This window comes from Hemicordylus capensis, chromosome 3 (assembly GCF_027244095.1).
Source record: "Hemicordylus capensis ecotype Gifberg chromosome 3, rHemCap1.1.pri, whole genome shotgun sequence".
In the NCBI taxonomy this organism is placed as follows: domain Eukaryota; kingdom Metazoa; phylum Chordata; class Lepidosauria; order Squamata; family Cordylidae; genus Hemicordylus; species Hemicordylus capensis.
The window spans coordinates 157,157,255-157,174,933 of record NC_069659.1 but is presented as its reverse complement, the minus strand read 5'-3'; the positions used below and the strand labels follow the sequence as shown (position 1 = coordinate 157,174,933).

The following is a 17,679-nucleotide window of genomic DNA, read 5'->3' as shown; positions in this document are numbered from 1 at the left end:
TTCCATTTAAAGGTATTTCTAATGTAAAAGATGTATTGCAAGATGTTTTTGTTAGATAATTAGTTCTTCATTGTATCTTTGCCAAGTAAAACGTTATTATGAGGTGATGCTCATGGCCATTGGCTTTGGGGCTGGGAGGGGGAGGCAGGAGTCTACCTATCTTCCCCCATGTGATCATCTTCTCCTTGGGGCACTGCTGCTCGCATGTCTATACACACAGTACCGTGGTGGTGTCCCGACATGGGATCAGGAGGAGGAATACCTCTTGCATTCCACAGTGTCCTGTACAGGCAGAGGAGAAGCAGCCACACTGCAGTCAAGGCTCTATGGCTGCTGCGCCCAGTGGCTGTTTTTAGAGCTCTGGCACGGCACACAACCAAAAAGTGATGCAATGCAGACTCCTTTTCTGTCGTAGCTCACTTTTTGCACAGGTAGCAGATCAGGGCTACCTGGGGCTGCAGCTTCTGGACTGGGAAATCTCCTGGTATCCCAGACAACATGGGCTGTTTGGGTAAGACAGAGTTTATCCAAGCAGCCAGTGATGTGTGAATGACCTTTATTTCTATTTTCACTGTCCTTCTGGTTAGAATATTTTTTTTTTTGGTAATGTTGTGGGCCCTTTCAAGCTTGACATAACCTAGGATCTCAGTATGCTGTAGTCTGACCTTGGCATGAAAAGCCATGTAAACAGCTAGACTGGGAACAATATGGTCAAGATTACTAGCTGCTTCTATTTGACAAAAGCTACCAAAGACTATTGCACTATATCATTCCATGCAAATGATCTGTATACAGGAGTAATATGCTCTACAAACTGCACACATGTTCATTTCCAAGAATACAGGTCTAGCCTAACTTAGCAGCATGTAAACACATGTGCCTCAAGTTGTCGGTGTTATCAGCACCTTCTGTTCATAGTTGCTTATATTAATATATCAGTGTGTTCTTCTTCAAGCTCCAGTAGCCTCACTCATGTACACCAGCTGAATACAACAATTTTGTAGCAAGTTAAAATTCTGGAAGCATTCTGTATTCATAATGTGTTTCAGATTAATTACTTATCGAGGCTGTTCTCACACACATCCAAACCCAGGCTAGGGAAGCCCTGTCTGGGTTAGGCTGGGTGTGAGAACCACCAGGATCAGTCCTGATCCCAGCGGGGCAGCCCTGCCTAGCCCAGCTTTAAAGGCTCAAGTGAGCGCTTAACCCAGGCTCTGGGGTCATGTGTTTGCTGGGGCTACGTTCAGCCCCAGCAGACACAGAGATGGGTGCTTACAGTGCCCATCTCCTGGGGAATCCCCCAATACACTGCATATGTTATGCAGTTGTCTAAGAGAGCGCCTTCTTTTACATGATCCCCACCACACGTTAAGGTCATCTGAGGAGGTCCATCTCCAGTTGCCACCAGTTTGTCTGGTGGCGACGCAGAGGCGGGCCTTCTCTGTAGCTGCTCCTGGGCTATGGAATGCACTCCCGGCAGAAATTTGTAATCTGAGATCATTGTTGTCCTTCAAGAGAGCCCTTAAAACATACTTATTTGGCCTCGCCTTCCAGAGTTTTAAATGATTAATTGTTTTAAACTGTTTTAAATTGTTGCCCTGATTTTCAGGGCTTTTTGCTGTTTTATTGGTTTTATTGTGTTTTAATAGTTTGATTTTAATTGTTAATTTGTTTTTATTTGTTTTTATCATGTTGTGAACCACCCTGAGCCGTATCGGAAGGGCGGTATATAAATCAAATAAATAAATAAATAAAGTGTCCCATGGTGCATTGTGGGATATCTGGAGGCCGGGACATGTCTACAAGTGCTCAAATTACAGGTTGGCAGATGGCACCTTCTCCTTCTGGCCTTTGGTGAAAGCCCACTTAGCTGCTATTTTTAGAAAGTTATGGAGGCATGATTTGGCAAAAATTGTGGGGTGGGATTTCATTAAGCATCTTGCTACTACCTTTCCCACCACAATTTGAGCACTGTTGCCTACTCTTACAAGCAGTGACTTTCTATGGTTTCAGACAAAGATCTCTTACCGCCTGCAATCCCTGAACTGTAGATGTAAAACCTGTGCCCTTGTGCATTCAGAGCATATGCTCTACTAATGAGCTATGGCTCCTCTTCAACATCATGTCAATTTTGTTTTTCATCCATGTTGATATTTTTGGCAGTTTTAGGTATGATTTCTCCCAAAACAGGTGAAGGGGAGACTACATATAAAATATACTCATTGATATACATATTTGAATATCTTGTAAGTTTCTGCTTCTTCACACTTCCCTATGTTTTGAAACATTTCTATCAGTTCGATCCAGAAAGTCTCTTTTTTCTAGGACTTTATCTAGGTATTTTCTTTTTTGTTGTTGTTTCTTCTTTGCTTTCCTCATTGTCCCTATATATTCTGTGTTCCATATATTCTTTCTAAAGAGACTTTTTTGTATTCTTATCTAGATTTGATATTGTAAGCCTTTTTTCTCTTATCACACCTTTTCTTTCTGAGCATTTCCCCTTTTTATCAGACATTCTTATTCATTTATAGCCTCCTTAAAAAGAAAAGAAAAGAGAAGAAATAAAAAGTTTTGATTATATATTTTTCATTTACGACCCCAGAGTTGCACAATGACCCTTTAAAAATGTTCTTTGGAATTCCATTCTATAAAAAAAAAATATGTTCACAGCACCTCCAAAACCTTTGTGAGGAGCATTCTACTGCCTCAATAATACAGGCTACAGAAGGAGGGGAAAAAATCTTAAATGGTATTCAGATACATGTATCAATGTTCACAATGCATGCTCATTTAATTGTACTGAGCTAATGTATGAACTGAAAGGATTATTATCTGATATTTTTTAAAAAATTCCTCCATAAAGTAGTTGAAATCCAACTGCATGTAAAAGAAAATTCAAATGACTAGATCTCTTTCTTTTTTAAGAACCATATTGTTGGAACTGAATAGAATTGCTTTCTGCCTCAAATGATTTCTTTCTCTTTCTGAACGTTTTCTTAAATGCATATAGTGCTAAGAAATTACACAAATAAAAATCAACACAGTCATATATGTTGTGGCAGAATATTTTACCATTATCACAATGAGTAGAACTACCATATTGCTATCTCTAGCACCAATGTAGCTATAGCACATTAATTTAATTTTTAATTTGTCTATATACAGCCCTATGTAGACTCACAAGGTGGTTTACAATTTAAACAAACACCAACTAAAATCTAAAAATGATATAAAACACCAGATTAAAATTATCATAAAACAAACATTAACACTTTAAAACATCATAAACTAAAAGCCTGATGAAACAGATGTATTTTCAAAAGCTGGTTAAAAACAACCAGAGATGGGGGAGATTCTGATATCATTTGGGAATGTGTTCCAGAGTCCCGGGGCAACCGCCTTGGGGTTTTCTTTTAACGAAAGGCGGTATAGAAATGTAAAAATAAAATAAAAAAATAAAAAACCCTAGAAGAGAAAAGGGGAAGAAAACGGCAGTGGCGGGCGGGCAAGAAAATGATGGCGACGGTGGGCGGTTGCGGAAAGAAAACGGTGGCGGGGGCAGGCTGGCGGGAGTACTAGAGGCACAGATGCTCTGCACCCAGCCCAGGAAGTATGAATTAAAACAACACAGCAAACAATATCAGTAAATAGTACATTAGTCTCAAGGCTGTTGATTTTAAATTGGATCCCTAACATTGACTTGAATCCAAAGATATACTGTGGATGCAGAAAAGACTTTGGTTTTCACAGGAGAGCTCTGGATTACATGGAGTCCTCTTTTCACCTGGAACCAGTCTGCACTGCAGGAAGAGCACAGAGAGCTAGAGACAGGAACATCAGTCACATGTCCATACAAGCAAAAGTGTCCTCCACTCACATTTTTGACTTCAAGCCATCATGTTTCACTTACCTTCTTTTATTGTTATTTCTTAAATAGTCACCAAATTATTTAGTCTGTGGTGAGTTTTAGGGAGGTGTTTCCTTCTTAAAAACATGCATGTAAAGAACTAAAAAAAAAAAGCCTTTGCCATTAACAAAAGAATGTAAGCATGATGCAAAATATTACTGGGGGTGATAGTATCTATTTATATATTGGATCACCAAAAAAAAAACCCTTCACTTGAAGACACTTTATATAATCCATAAAGTTTTGACAAAACATAGCTTAGTGTTTCAATTTTATTGTGCGTGGGACTTCTCAGAGGCATCTGTGCCCTAAAAGAAATACTGTACCATATTTAAATTAAAGTTGAATGACTTGTTACAGGGGAAATAAAAACATAAGAACATCCCTGCTGAATCAGGTCCCAGTCCTATCTAGTCCTGCATCCTGTTTCCCACAGTGGCCCCACAGCGGCCACATCAGATGCCTCTGAGAAGCCCACAGGAAAGAGTCATGCCCTCTCACTGGCTGTTGCTCCCCTGCAAGTGGTATTTAGAGGTATCTTGTTTCTGAGGCTGTGTGAAAAAGTACTTCCTTTTGTTGGTCCTAAATTTCCTGGCCTTTAATTTAATGGGATGACCCCTGGCTCTAGTGTTATGCGAGAGGAAGAATAATTTCTCTGTCCACTTTCTCCACACCATGCATGATTTTATAGACTTCTATCATGTCTCCCCACAGTCGCCTCTTTTCCATACTAAAAAAGCTCCAGATGCTGTAGCCTTGCCTCATAAGGAAGGTGCTCCAGACTCCAGTTCATCTTGGTTGCCCTCTTCTACACCTTTTCTTGTTGTACAATGTCCTTCTTGAGATACAATGACCAGAACTGCACACAGTATTCCAAATGTGGTTGTACCATAGATTTGTATGAGGGCATTATAATACTAGCATTTTTATGTTCACTCTCCTTCCTAATGATCCCTAGCATGGAATATGCCTTTTTAGCCTACTTTCCAGTATGAAAGCCTACTTATATCACCCGGGATTCCGTGTGTCCATGCGTGTGTCCTCCCGTCAACTTTGCAATTCCTGAACCAATATGAAACATATCAGGTATGGCTGTAGGGTCACATAGGGACACCTCAATGGTGTAGTTTGTGATGATGTCATCCACCCCAGTCCAAGATGGTAGACACATAAATGTTTGAGGCATAAGTGGGCTAATGTCATAAATCTGTTAGCTCGGCTAACCCAACAGGATTTACAACCCCCTTCAGCTCTCCCCTTGTAAGTTAAACAGAAAGTAGCAGTGAAGCTGCACCAAGGAAAACAAAAGGCTCACAAAGAAAATAGTAGTAAACAAATTAAGTCCCCTGAACTGAACTAGGTACCCGCCTCTACAATAACTGAGTAATAACTGAAAAGAAAACAACAGAGCAAGGAATGAAAAAGAACAAAGGACACCAGAGCTAGGAATTAATGAAACAAGAACACAAAGCAAGAAAGAACAGAACAAGGGCAAACTGGAACTCGAAAAAGTTGAGGAATTCAAAATAGAAGCGTGGTCCACGGTCAGCGAAAGTTGCTAACAGCATCTGAGCAAGTCACAGACTACTTATTATATGGCTCAAGAGAACCAGCAGCCAAGCAGGCTTCCCTGAGTCAGCACTTCTGCTTCCTCTCTTGTGATCTCCTGCGCCTGCGTGTCTCCCACTGAGCTTTCCTCTTGAGATGTCTTCTCAAGACAGGTGAAATCCCAGCCTCCTCCTGATCAGCCTTCATGTCTGGCAGCTGTTCCGATTCCTCAGCTCCAGAGTCTGGAGGCACTCCAGTTGCAGTGTAGTTGCAGTGGAGTCTGGAGGCACTCCAGTTGCAGTGCCTCTGAGCCCTCACTACCAGGCAAATCCTCCCATTCCTCCTCTGACTCTTCTGAGTCAGAAGTCTGAGCCATGACACCTAACTTGTGGCCTGTCTAACCAATTTGAACCAAATTAAGTACATTTGTAGTGAGTAGGGATGTGCAAAACGATTTGGGTACAAAATGATTTGTACCTGAATCTGGCCGATTCGGGTGATTTGTAGACAAAACAAATTACCCCGTCCTCAATTGCCCAGATTCAGGTACAAAACAAATCACTCCCAATTCGGATCTGAAAAATATGGAGATCCAGATCTCCATTTTGTGGCCAAAGTGGGTTGGGTGGTAGTGCCCAATGGGTGGAAACTACCACTCAAATTTCAAAGAAATTGGGCAAAGGAGTGATTACATTTTTTTGGAAGTTTACATGTCTTTAAGCTTTTCCCCATAGGGAATAATGGGGATTTCAGCAACCTTATAGCTCCACGTGAGTGGCACCAGGTTGGCCCAGAGTAGGTTGTTGTGGGTGGGAGTACACAATGTGTGCAAGGAAGCTACCACCCAGATTTCAAAGAAATTGGGCAAATGGGTGATTTTTAAATGATAGTTTGTGTGTCTTTAAAACATTTCTCATAGGGAATAATGGGGATTTCAGCAGCCTTACTTATAGCTCCCCAGAGATGTGGCACCAGGGTGGCCCAGAGCAGCTTGTGGTGGGTGTGAGTGCCCAATGGATGCAAGGAAGCTACCACCCAGATTTCAAAGGGGTGATTTTTGAAGAATTTTTGAAGTTGCCATTTCTTTGCGGCAGATTTGGAGCAGAAAAGGGATTTGGGGGGCAGAAGAGTGGATCAGGTGGTACTGCCCCAATGGGTGCCTGCTACCATCCAGATTTCAAATAAATTGGTGAAAGGAATGATTTTTAAAGAATTTCTGAATTTTGCAAATGCTACCAGAGAAACTACTCTCAGAACACCTCAGAAACAACAAGACCCAGTGCCCCATGGGCATGTGGGTTTGGGGGTGGTTGGCACCCTATGTGCACTACATCATCACTCACTCTGGGCCTCCCTGGTGCCCCCACGTAGAGTTATGGGGCTGTTGAAATCTCCAATATTCCCTTTGGGGGGAAAGTTTAAAGTCGCGCTAACTTGAGAAATTCTTTAAAAATCACACTTTTCATCAATTTATTTGAAATCTGGATGGTAGCAGGCACCCATTGGGCACTACCACCCACCCCACTCTTTTGGCCCCAGGACCCTTTTTAAAAAATGCTAATCAATTAGGATTCTGATTTGGAAATTTCAGGTACAAATCGAACCTGGGGTGATTCAGAGGGTCGGATTCGGACCCAAAACAAATTGGAGGTGTTTCAATTTGGGTACAAATCAAAACAAATCAAAATTGATTCGTGCACACCCCTAGTATTGAGTGACACACAGGGACACCTCAATGGCATCGTTTGTGATGATGTCATCCACCCTGATTCAAGATGGCAAACATCCAAAGTTTTGATGCGCAAGTGGGCTAACTTGTGAACTGCTTAACCGATTTGAACAGAATTTGCTACAGCTGTAGGGACATATAGGGATGTACCAATGGTGTAACTTGAGATGATATCATTCACACCAATTCAAGATGGCAGACAAGTGAATGTTTGAGATGCAAGTGGGCTAAGCGACACACATGCAATGTTTTGTAGCACTATAACACAAAGATGCAATCCGAAAGAAGGCATCAGAAATGTGGATGTCACCTTGCTGTCAGCGCAGGGACTAGGGATGTGTACGGAACTGCGGCAGGGTGCTTTGAAGAGCGGGTGGAGGGTGCACTTACACCTCCCACCACTTTCCCCCTACCGGCATCTATTAATGCCCATCAGGGTGGCAGCATACCTCCCTGCAACCCTGTTGCCTTCATCTTCTGGATATTACTGGAAGTTGACGGTGAGCGCCTGTGCCAGCTCATGCAGGCACATCGGTGACTTTTGGTCATATCCAGAAGACAAGGACAACAGGGTGGCAGGGAGGTATGCCGCTGCCCCGATGGGCATTAATAAACACAGACATCATGGGGGAATAGTGGCGGGAGGGGTACTTGCACCCTCCCCCCGCTCTTAAAGGGAGACCCCCGCCGCCTTCAAACTGGTGGTACCGCTGGTTCTTCGGTTCCGTGCACATGCCTAGCAGGGACTGAGAACATACAGAAGCACACTTAGCAGATCCATAGTGACTGTTGTAGGATGTGATCTGGAAAGTGCCCTAAAGAGTGTAGTGTCTCTTTTTTGCTTACCCCAACTTTTAGAAAATTTATGAAAAAGTTAAAGAGCACTGGTCCTAGTACAGATCCCTGTAGGATCTGAGTACAGATCCATTGTAGGATTCGATCCATTGTGAAAACTATCCATTGATTCCTACTCTCTATTTCTTTTCCTTCAACCAGTTACCAAACCACACATGGACCTGTCCAGTTCACTTATACCATGACTGCTAAGTTTACTCAAGAGCCTTTGGTGGGGAACTTTGTCAAAAGCGTTTTTGAAGTCCAAGTATAAGATGTCAACTGGATCACCTTTATCCACATGCCTGAGACACTCCCAAAGAACTCCAAAAGGTTGGTGAGGCAAGATGTGCCCTTGCAGAAGCCATGCTGGTTCTCCTTCAGCAAGGCCAGTTCTTCTATGTGTTTAACAATTTTGTTGTTAAGTATGATTTCAATCAATTTACCCAGCACAGACGTTAAGCTGACTGGCCTGTAGTTTCCCAGATCCCTCCTGGATTCCCTTTTGAAAATCCTCTGGTACAGAGCCTGATCATAGGGACAAGTTACACATTTTTGCTAGGAGATCAGCAATTTCACATTTGATTTAATTCAGAACTCTTGGGTGGATGACATCTGCATCTGGCGATTTGTTAATTTTTAGTTTTTCAAGACTGCAACATTCTTTCTCATCACCCAAATAAGTCCAGTTTTTCAGCCTCCAAGCATGAGAAGATCAGTGAGTATATGGTTAGCATCCTCCACTGTAAAGATAGGTGAAACAAAGTCATTCAGCTTCTCTACAAACTCCTTATCCTCCTTAATAATCCCTTTCATGCTGTTGTCATCTAAGGGTCCAACCACCTCCCTGGCAGGTTTTCCGCTTCTGATATATTTCAAGAATTCCCCTTTACATTTCTAGCTATATGCTCCTCAAAATCTATTTTTGCATCCCTTATTGCTTTTTTTTTTTTGGCCAGAGTGTATGTTCTTTTAATTCCTCTTTATTTGGGCAGGTCTTCCATTTTCTAAAGGAAGTCTTCCAGTGCGTCTGTGTTGGACTTCTGTGGCAATGTTCCACTCGCATGTAAGCTGAATTGGATCACACTATGGTCACTGGTCCCCAATGGTCCTGCAACTCTTACATCTCGCATTAGGTCCTGGGCACCACTCAGGATTAAGTTCAAAGTTGCCTTCTTTCTGGTTGGTTCCACAACCAACTGTTCTAAGGCACAGTCATTTAGCATGTCTAGAACTTTGTAGGGATGTGAACAAGCCCCACTGCCGCTCTTTGAAGGGGCAGGGAGTGGTGCCCTGAAGACAGAGGTAAGGCTCTCCTTACTTGCTTGCCCCACACGCTGCTGCTTTTCTGGCAGCAGTGCCTGCTCCTCAAAAGCCTGCATGGAGGTGTAACACTGTACCCTGCACCCTCCGCAAAGCGTGAGCATACATGTGGCTGGTGTACGTGCACTGACCACATAACTGACCAATGCACATGCGCTCCTGTCACATACATGCTCACTCTGCGCAGAGTGCCAGAAACAGCATTGCACCCCGCATGGGTTTTTGGGGGGCAAGTGCTGCCACCAGAAAAGCAGCGGCAGGCGGGGGGAGCAGGTAAGGAGAGCCTTACCTGCAACTTAAGGGCACCACTCCCCGCACCTCAAAACTGACTCAAACATCCAAGCTGAAGCCAGTTCAGTGCCTCTTAGAGAGGCATCAATCCCCTTAGAGAGGTGCTGAACTGGCTCAAGCCTAGAAATCTGGCCTCTTTGTCAATACCCACACATGAATTTTCCCAGTCTATGTGAGGGTAATTGAAGTCACCCATTATTACCTCTCTCTCACTTTCTCTGACACCTATCTGATTTGCTTCTCCAACTCCAGGTCACTCGCAGCAATTTGATTCAGAAGGTGATAGCATGTCCCCAGAAAACATTTTCTTTTACTCCTTGTATTGTTACCCATAATGATTCTGTGGAGGACTCATAGGTTTTCTAGCTTGTTGGATTCTATCCCTTCTTTAATATACAGTGCTACTCCACCCATAATTCTCAAATCCCTGTTCTTTCTATAGAGTTTTGATGCAGGAATAACAGTGTCTCACTGGTTCTCCCCATTCCACCAGGTATTCACATTATGCCCACTATATCTATGTTTTCATTGGCAACTCCAGCTCACCCACCTTGGCTCCATAGAATAAATATGCGAAGGCTTAGGGATAATGAAAACGAGATTTTGTTTTCCACTTCATCATCTTGGGGGATTTTTATGGGAGCAGTTTTTTGCAGCCTTCAATGCTCATTTATCCTTTAGGAACAAAAATAAAACCAAGGAAGACAATGTATACTTCTGAAGCAGTGTTTTAAATTATTATAGTTAATTTGAGGAAGAAATCTAGCTCTATTAAAGCAAGATTGTATTCTTAGAAAATTCAAGGTATATTTCACTTATATTTCAATGGAAGAAGGTCGTAAACACGATGAAATAAGTGGAGGGAGGTCAGGGGAGTGGAGTGGAGGGCAGGGGAGAGGCAGGCTCCTGCCTGCCTCCCCACACATGAGCAATTTGGGGCTTTTCACTCCACCACTTGCCCGATGCACAATTGGTGCTGCAGTGAGTGGCAGAGCAGGGAGCCGGAGGAGGAAGTCCTCCAGCATCCCTCAGTGAACTTTACCAGGAGGCAGTGCATTGAGGGATTCTATCTCAGCTGGGTGCTCTTGCTGCCTGGATCTATTTGTGCATGGGCTGCCTACAGCTGACACACACACACAACCCTGAACCTAGGGCCAAGGGAGTGCTCGTACCCTTAAACCCAGGTTAAAGCCTGGGGTAAATTCCTGGGCTTGGAGCCAAGGCAGTGCCAAGAATGGGCTTGCCCCTGTTGGTGCACATAGGCAGCAGCCTGGGCTTGGCTGCCCCTGTGTGTGTGTGTGTGTGATAAATATGATATATCTGCTGATTATGATTATTCTAACACATAGTTTTCCTCTGTTTTACATGTTACTTATTGTCAACGGTTTTGATTGACCTGTGATCTTCGGCAAATCCTAAATTCCATCCCACAAATACAGGTTTTATAAGTCTGAAGTTTCTTCCTCCCGTACAAATAAAACTCCTCAGAATTGGTCTAATCAACAGAGTGACAAGGAGAAAGTGGGTCTGCTACTATGGATAGTAGTAGCCATACTACTATCTATCCATGAGTTGTGACTCTGTGAGTGAGGCTTGATTTCATTAATGTACCCATTAAACTAATTAAAGCATGCAGTCCTTGTTGACACAAGTGCTAAGCCTGAACAGCGGACTTGTTTCATGAAACATTTCAACCTACAAAAAAAGGGCGGGGGAGAGAGACTGCATTTTGGCAAGACTTCAAGCCATGCACAAACAGGGTAAAAATACATATGAGGTGGTATATACATAAAACAAATAAATGAGGTGATCCCTGAGGCAATCCACATTTCTCTTTTGGCAAATGAAAGCCTTCCTCCTAACACAAAAACCTAACCCAAATGGCTTTAAAAGGGGCTTAGACAAATTCATGGAGGACAAGTCAATGGTTACCAGTCTGGTGTCTATTTGCCATCTCCAGCCTTGGAGGCACTATGTCCATAAATACTAGTTGCAGGGGAGCAATAGCAGGAGAGAGCGCATGACCTCTTACCTGTGGGCTTCTCAGAGGCATCTGGTGGGCCGCTGTGTGAAACTGGATGCTGGACTAGAAAGGCCTTGGGCCTGATCTAACTGGTCTGTTCTTATGTTCTTATCTACTACTACTATAAATATTTATATACTGCTCTTCAACAAAATTCTCAAAGTGGTTTACATAGAAAAAGAAATGATACATAAATAAGCCCAAAGGGCTCACAATCTTAAAAAAAAACAAAAAAAAACAAAAACAAAAACAAACAAACCATAAAGTAGACACCAGTAACAGCCACTGGAGGAATACTGTGCTGGTGTATCTGAGTTCTTCAATGTAGCTAACAATGTAGCTAACAATATCCCGTAATGACTGACCAGCCTCAGAGGCTGGTCAGTCAGATTGCTATCTTATATAGATACCTTAGAGAGCACCTTCTTCTGCATGATCCACACAAGCACGATAAGGTCATCTGAGGAGGTCCAGCTCCAGTTACCACTGGTATGTCTGGTGGTGACTCATAGGCAGGCCTTCTCTGTAGCTGATGCTGGGCTGTGGAATGCACTCCCTGCAGAAATCCGTAATCTGAATTCATTATTGGCCTTCTGGAGAGCCCTTAAAACCTATCTATTTGGCCTGGCCTTCCAGGGTTTTTAAACTGTTTTTAAACTGTAAATGTTTGGCCTGGTTTTCCAAGGTTTTAAAACTGTTTTAAATGTTTTAATTGTTAATTGGTGCTATATTGTTTTTATAGTTTTTGATTTTAACTGAATTGATTTAAATTGTTTTTATTTTAATGTAAACTGCCCTGAGCCATTTTTGGAAGGGTGGTAGAAATCAAATAAATAAATAAATAAATAAATAAATAAATAATTTTAAAAATATGCCTTCCGACTGCAGCCCTTGTGCTTGTCTTCAATTATTTATAAAGTTCCTAGAAGAAGTTATTCAATTGAAAATGTGTCCTGGAATTAAGTTTGAGTGAGCCGTGTCTCAGTTTAAATCCTGCAGACCACTCATTCACAAGATCTGAGTTGAAGACCGGGCACATTCATGGCTTTCCTATTCTGAGCCTTACACAATTTTCTCATGATGAGATGATCATTTCCCCTTGTCATATTGCGGAATTTGGCACATTCAGAAGGTAAAATAAGTTTAAAAGGGATGAAGGCCTAAGAAATGAAGATTCATGATTGTTGTTTTCATAGAATTTACTCTCACAGATATATCTGCATCAAACAAATAGCCTCCTCCTCAACTATCAGTGACTGAGATATGTTTTCTAAGTGACCTAGGGATAAATCAGCTTTGAATCAGAATGTATGTCAGAACTCAGGTGATTTATGAAGCTGTTTACTAAACTCTATTGAACTGATTGTGCTCCAGTGATGCCAGGTATGGGGAAAACTCATGCATGACAAGTAGAGAATATTGTGTGTGTTTCCCACTTTGAAGATCTTGCCTTGTGTGACTTTCCAAAATGTGTGTTCTGGGGAAATAGGTTCTTGCTACTGGAGTACTGCTTTTGCATACTAAAGAGGCAGCTTGTTCAGAGAGAGAAAAGTTTAAAACTCTAGCATGTGGCACTGAATTCCAATTTTACAAGGCAAAGTGATAAGCCAAAGTACCTTCTACATGATGGCATTTGCCTGGGTCATCACTGCTTTTTCTAAGCGTCATAATACCACAGCCCAAGACAAAACTCAGGAGAATAGTCTATGATTATATCCAATCTCATTTTGGCCACTGATCATTATTGCAAGAACGTCAAGAATGAAAGAGAAAACAAACAACCCCTGAGCACCATAAACTATTGCAGTTTTGTGGACTGTGAGAAATGCTAAGGAGGTAGGAATTCTGAATGCTTGCTGGAGGGTTGAGAGCTGAGGAGGAGAGAGAGAAGGAGAGAGAGAGAGAGAGAGAGAGAATGGGAAAGGGAGGGGACTAGCAGCCTCTTTTCAGTTTTTTATATATTTGATCTGGAGCATCCTGGACTGATTGGTCCCCCCCTCCGCCATCTCTCTTTCACATCCAAACACCACATAGAGATACACATATCAGGTGGTATATAAATATGATAAATAAATAATTGCTCTGCCTCACAGCAGATCTGCCCAGCAGATCTTTTCCAAATGAAATGTGGCAAGATACTCTCAGATCAAGAGCATTCTCATTAGCTGTGTCCTAAATTCCCCACAAAGGCAAGTCCATCTGGTTGCTTGGATCTTTTTTGTCCTCCAGGAACCTTGTGAAATCTTTCTTCTTTAGAAGGGCTTTTGGTCACCAAATCCCTGAGCTTCTGTCTAAATGTGTCTATACTGATATTAAAATGTCAATTGGATTTCAGGGGTTGGTCTTTCAGTGATTTTGAGGAATATTTTGCTTATATATAAAAGGATAGTGGGCAGGAGTCTCCAAAGAGAGGGGTTGTGAGGGAGGAAAGAGCCCCTTCAGGAGAAGGAGGCTGACTTCTCACTGTGTGAATTAGACGAGGAAACAAGATGAACAAGATCTGTTAACTCAGGAAGAGAGAGAGAGAGAGAGAGAGAGAGAGATGAAGGAAGGGGAAGAAAGACAGAGGGGAAGAGAGTGTGGAGGAGAGGAGGAAAGAGAGAAAAAGAAGGGAGGGGAAGAGAAAAAGAAGGAAGGGCGAGGGATGGGCCCAAGCCTGTCAGCGGCCTGAGGGGAACAAGCAGACATGGCAGTGCCTATTGACAGCAAGGAAGGGCCCAGTCAATCACTGCTGCTGTTTGAGGCTGCTGAGGCCATTGGTGGAGGGAGGCAGGCAGGAAAGCAAGAGATGGGCCTGGGCCTGTCAGCAGCCTGAGGAGAACAAGTGGCCATGGCTGTGGTGGCAGTGAGGAAGGGCCCGGTCAACTGCTGCTGCTGCTGACGCTGCTCCTGTGGGGAAGAGCAGGAGCAGGGCTTGGATGAGGGTGGGGAGGTCTCTGGGGATGGGGGCTACAGCTTGGCCAATAGGCACCAGCAACACTGGAGCTGCAACCAAGAGGGGTGAGGGGGATGGAATAAAGGGATGGAGGAGTGACCAAGAGGAGTAAGGGGGATGGAAGCAACCAGATGGATTAGGAGGAGCAGGAGTGCAGCTCAGGTGAGGGTAAAGAGATCTTTGAGGTGAGGGGGGCTGTGGCAGGGGGTGAGGGGAGCAATCAAGTACTAGCGTGCAGATGCTCTGCATGGGTTAAGCTAGTCATTATTATCCCCATATTGCAGATGAGGGGTTGGGACAATGAGTCCCAACCTAGGTCCGTGTGGCAGAGGTGCAATTTGGCTCAGGGATTTCCTGATTTGCAGCTCAGCCATGCTAAAAAACAAAGAACCCCAACTTTTTAGTCCTAATATTAAGCTTACTTGTTTGATCACCATGGGACCCTGATTTAGCCCAGTCTGTAATGATCCATAGTATTGAACTGTGTATTATTTTTATTAGTTTCATTTTTATTTATAGTTGGCACTCCAACCTAAAATTACTTTTGGATACTGAATAGTAATGTAATCCTTTACCCTGTTCTGTAGAAGGAGCTTTCATGCATTCAGAAGATAAGATTCTGACACAAGAGCATTAGACTTTTCTTCAGTCTAATGATCCAAATACTACAGATCATTAACAAGAACTTGTGAAATATTTTAGATCGTTAAAATGCAGGGTTATTCAAATGAAAATGACTTATAAATCAGGTGAAATAATTAAAACGTATGAGAATCAATTGAGTTGTGATGACTTCTGCCCTCTGTGATAACAAAACATTCAATTTATTTTAGAAACCAGGAAAGAAGGTAACAAGTTGAGCCATTGTTGTTGATTTAATGGCCATGGGCAGCTAACCAGAGTCTGAGTTCACTCCTAATTACTATACTTGTAAAAATTGCTGGTCTTTGTAGAACCTTAAAGACTTACATTTTTATTGTAAGAGCCTGACATTCATAGTTAACTTCCTCAGATGCTGAAATGGACAAAACAGTAGCAAGCCTGTAAGGATGGTTCACTGGATTATAAAAGACATTGGCCGCCTTTGTACATCACACCAAACTGGAGGCAACCATGCCTGAGGTTTGGGTTTGTGGTCTTCAGATGCGGAGAATCTCAGTTCCATTATAGCAATAGCAATAGCAATAGCACTTACATTTATATACCGCTTTATAGCCGGAGCTCTCTAGGCAGTTTACAATGATTTAGCATATTGCCCCCAACATTCTGGGTACTCATTTTACCGACCTCGGAAGGATGGAAGGCTGAGTCAACCTTGAGCCCCTGGTCAGGATCGAACTTGTAACCTTCTGGTTACAGGGCGGCAGTTTTACCACTGCGCCACCAGGGGCTCATATTAGAAAAGTGACCTAAGATTTTCGGCCAGAAATCTGAATTGGGACACTCGGTTCCTTTTCAGTTTTGCCACAAAACCTCCAGTTGGAAAGCAGCAGCCAATTCCTCCTCTCTTCCAAGCTCCCAGATCGGGATCATCTGGGAGTGCAGCATGGGAATAGGGGCAAACCGCGGTTTCATTGAATTTGAATCATATTATTTGTATCTCACACTTCCTCCAGTAAATGCAAAGGCTATGCACCAGCAGCATGTCTGTACATAATGATAAATAGCTAAAGGATGACACTCACCTACTCTCCAACTATAAGCTTCTATAGCAAGGTCAACTCAGGACTTAAAATTGAACAAGGGAAAGAATCAGAAGGAAGTCTGCACCTTTCGAGGGAGAGTCTGGCTTTTTCATGTGGCAAGAGGTTCCCTTCACCCATGAAACAGGGACCCAGATTTAGGAAAATCCCTGCTCTCAGATAGTGTAGTCTACTATGGGAAGACAAAGGTGACTATCCCAGAGTATGTGCCAAATTTTCACATTATTTACAAATAATAAACATAAGGCTTGATAAAGAGAAGGATGATGCAACTCCACTCATGCTAAGGTGCTTTTCTGTCCCGTCTCCTGACTGTAACCTTCTGTGCCAGCAAAAGTCTGCTCCTGACAGTTGGGGGAACCTTCTACATCAGCACAGAGAGCATGTATAGGTTCTGCAGTGGAAGGGAGAAATTGACAAAAATCAGATGGAGGCATCTTGTATGATAAATCTTCTACTCGTACATCTCTGGATCCAGGCAACAGAATGTACTACGATATGCGTCACCTATAGGCTCCAAACAGCAACTGAAAAACCACAGATTCTACAAAAACAGCCCAGGAGAACAAAAAAACCCCCCTGAAAAAACCATATATATCTAAGCATTGCTGGCCAATCATTTATTAAATATTCTCACCAGTCATCTATTAAATTTCACATTATAATTTACTATTGTTTAGTAGCCATAGAACTGTCAGATGAAAATAAATATTTCATAGCTTGTAACAGTAATGAGTTGCTGCCTTGATGTATAATCCATTATTAAACTACAAGGGGGGTGGGGGGTGGGACTCATTTCATGGGTCAGCATTAGGCCTCTGTAAACTACAGCTTTCTAGCCAGATGGTTAAAGGTTGTCATTAAATTAGCCTAGAACAGCCAGCTTCCCATCATTTCAGTGTACATGTACTATAAATGGCAGATGAGTTTTCTTTGTACAGATTATGCAACTTTCAGCATCTGCCCATTTAATGTTTCATTGAGTCTTGTCTGAAATGGTCATTTCCCCAAACCTGCCATAGCCAATAAAAAACCTGCTTGGTCTCAAGAAAGCTTTTAAACACAGAGCTATTTGGCCTCTGCTTCCATCACAGGATAAATTGTACCTAAAAACATGCAATAATATATTTAAAATTAAATCATTAATAGCAGAATAGCAACAAAAGCATGGACATTTACATAACACTCTAATATTCAGGGATCTTTAGCTGGTACATTTATTGTTCTCCACTGGGCAGTTATTTTATGAATGAAAATTAGTTCCCACGAAGTGGATTTAAGGTCACTCACATTCTATACAGTCCTTTGGCTTTCCTTCTGTACAGAAAATTAATTTATTTTCATCGCACAGCTGTTTATTATTTCTTCATTGCTAGCAGAATCTTT

At 42.4% G+C, this 17,679-nt stretch overlaps 1 long non-coding RNA gene across 2 annotated transcripts; it reads right to left on the bottom strand.

Moving 5' to 3' along the window:
- Window positions 1-3,049: 3,049 nt before the first annotated feature.
- LOC128349848 (uncharacterized) lies at window positions 3,050-16,736 on the bottom strand. Of its 2 annotated transcripts, XR_008319032.1 has the most exons (4): window positions 12,066-16,736; window positions 10,183-10,307; window positions 8,465-8,761; window positions 3,050-3,800 (listed from the first exon to the last, which is right to left on the bottom strand). It is a non-coding gene; the product is annotated as an uncharacterized LOC128349848 (long non-coding RNA). The 2 variants fall into 2 exon arrangements; XR_008319033.1 differs by lacking the exons at window positions 8,465-8,761; window positions 10,183-10,307.
- Between the last annotated feature and the right edge of the window lie 943 nt (window positions 16,737-17,679).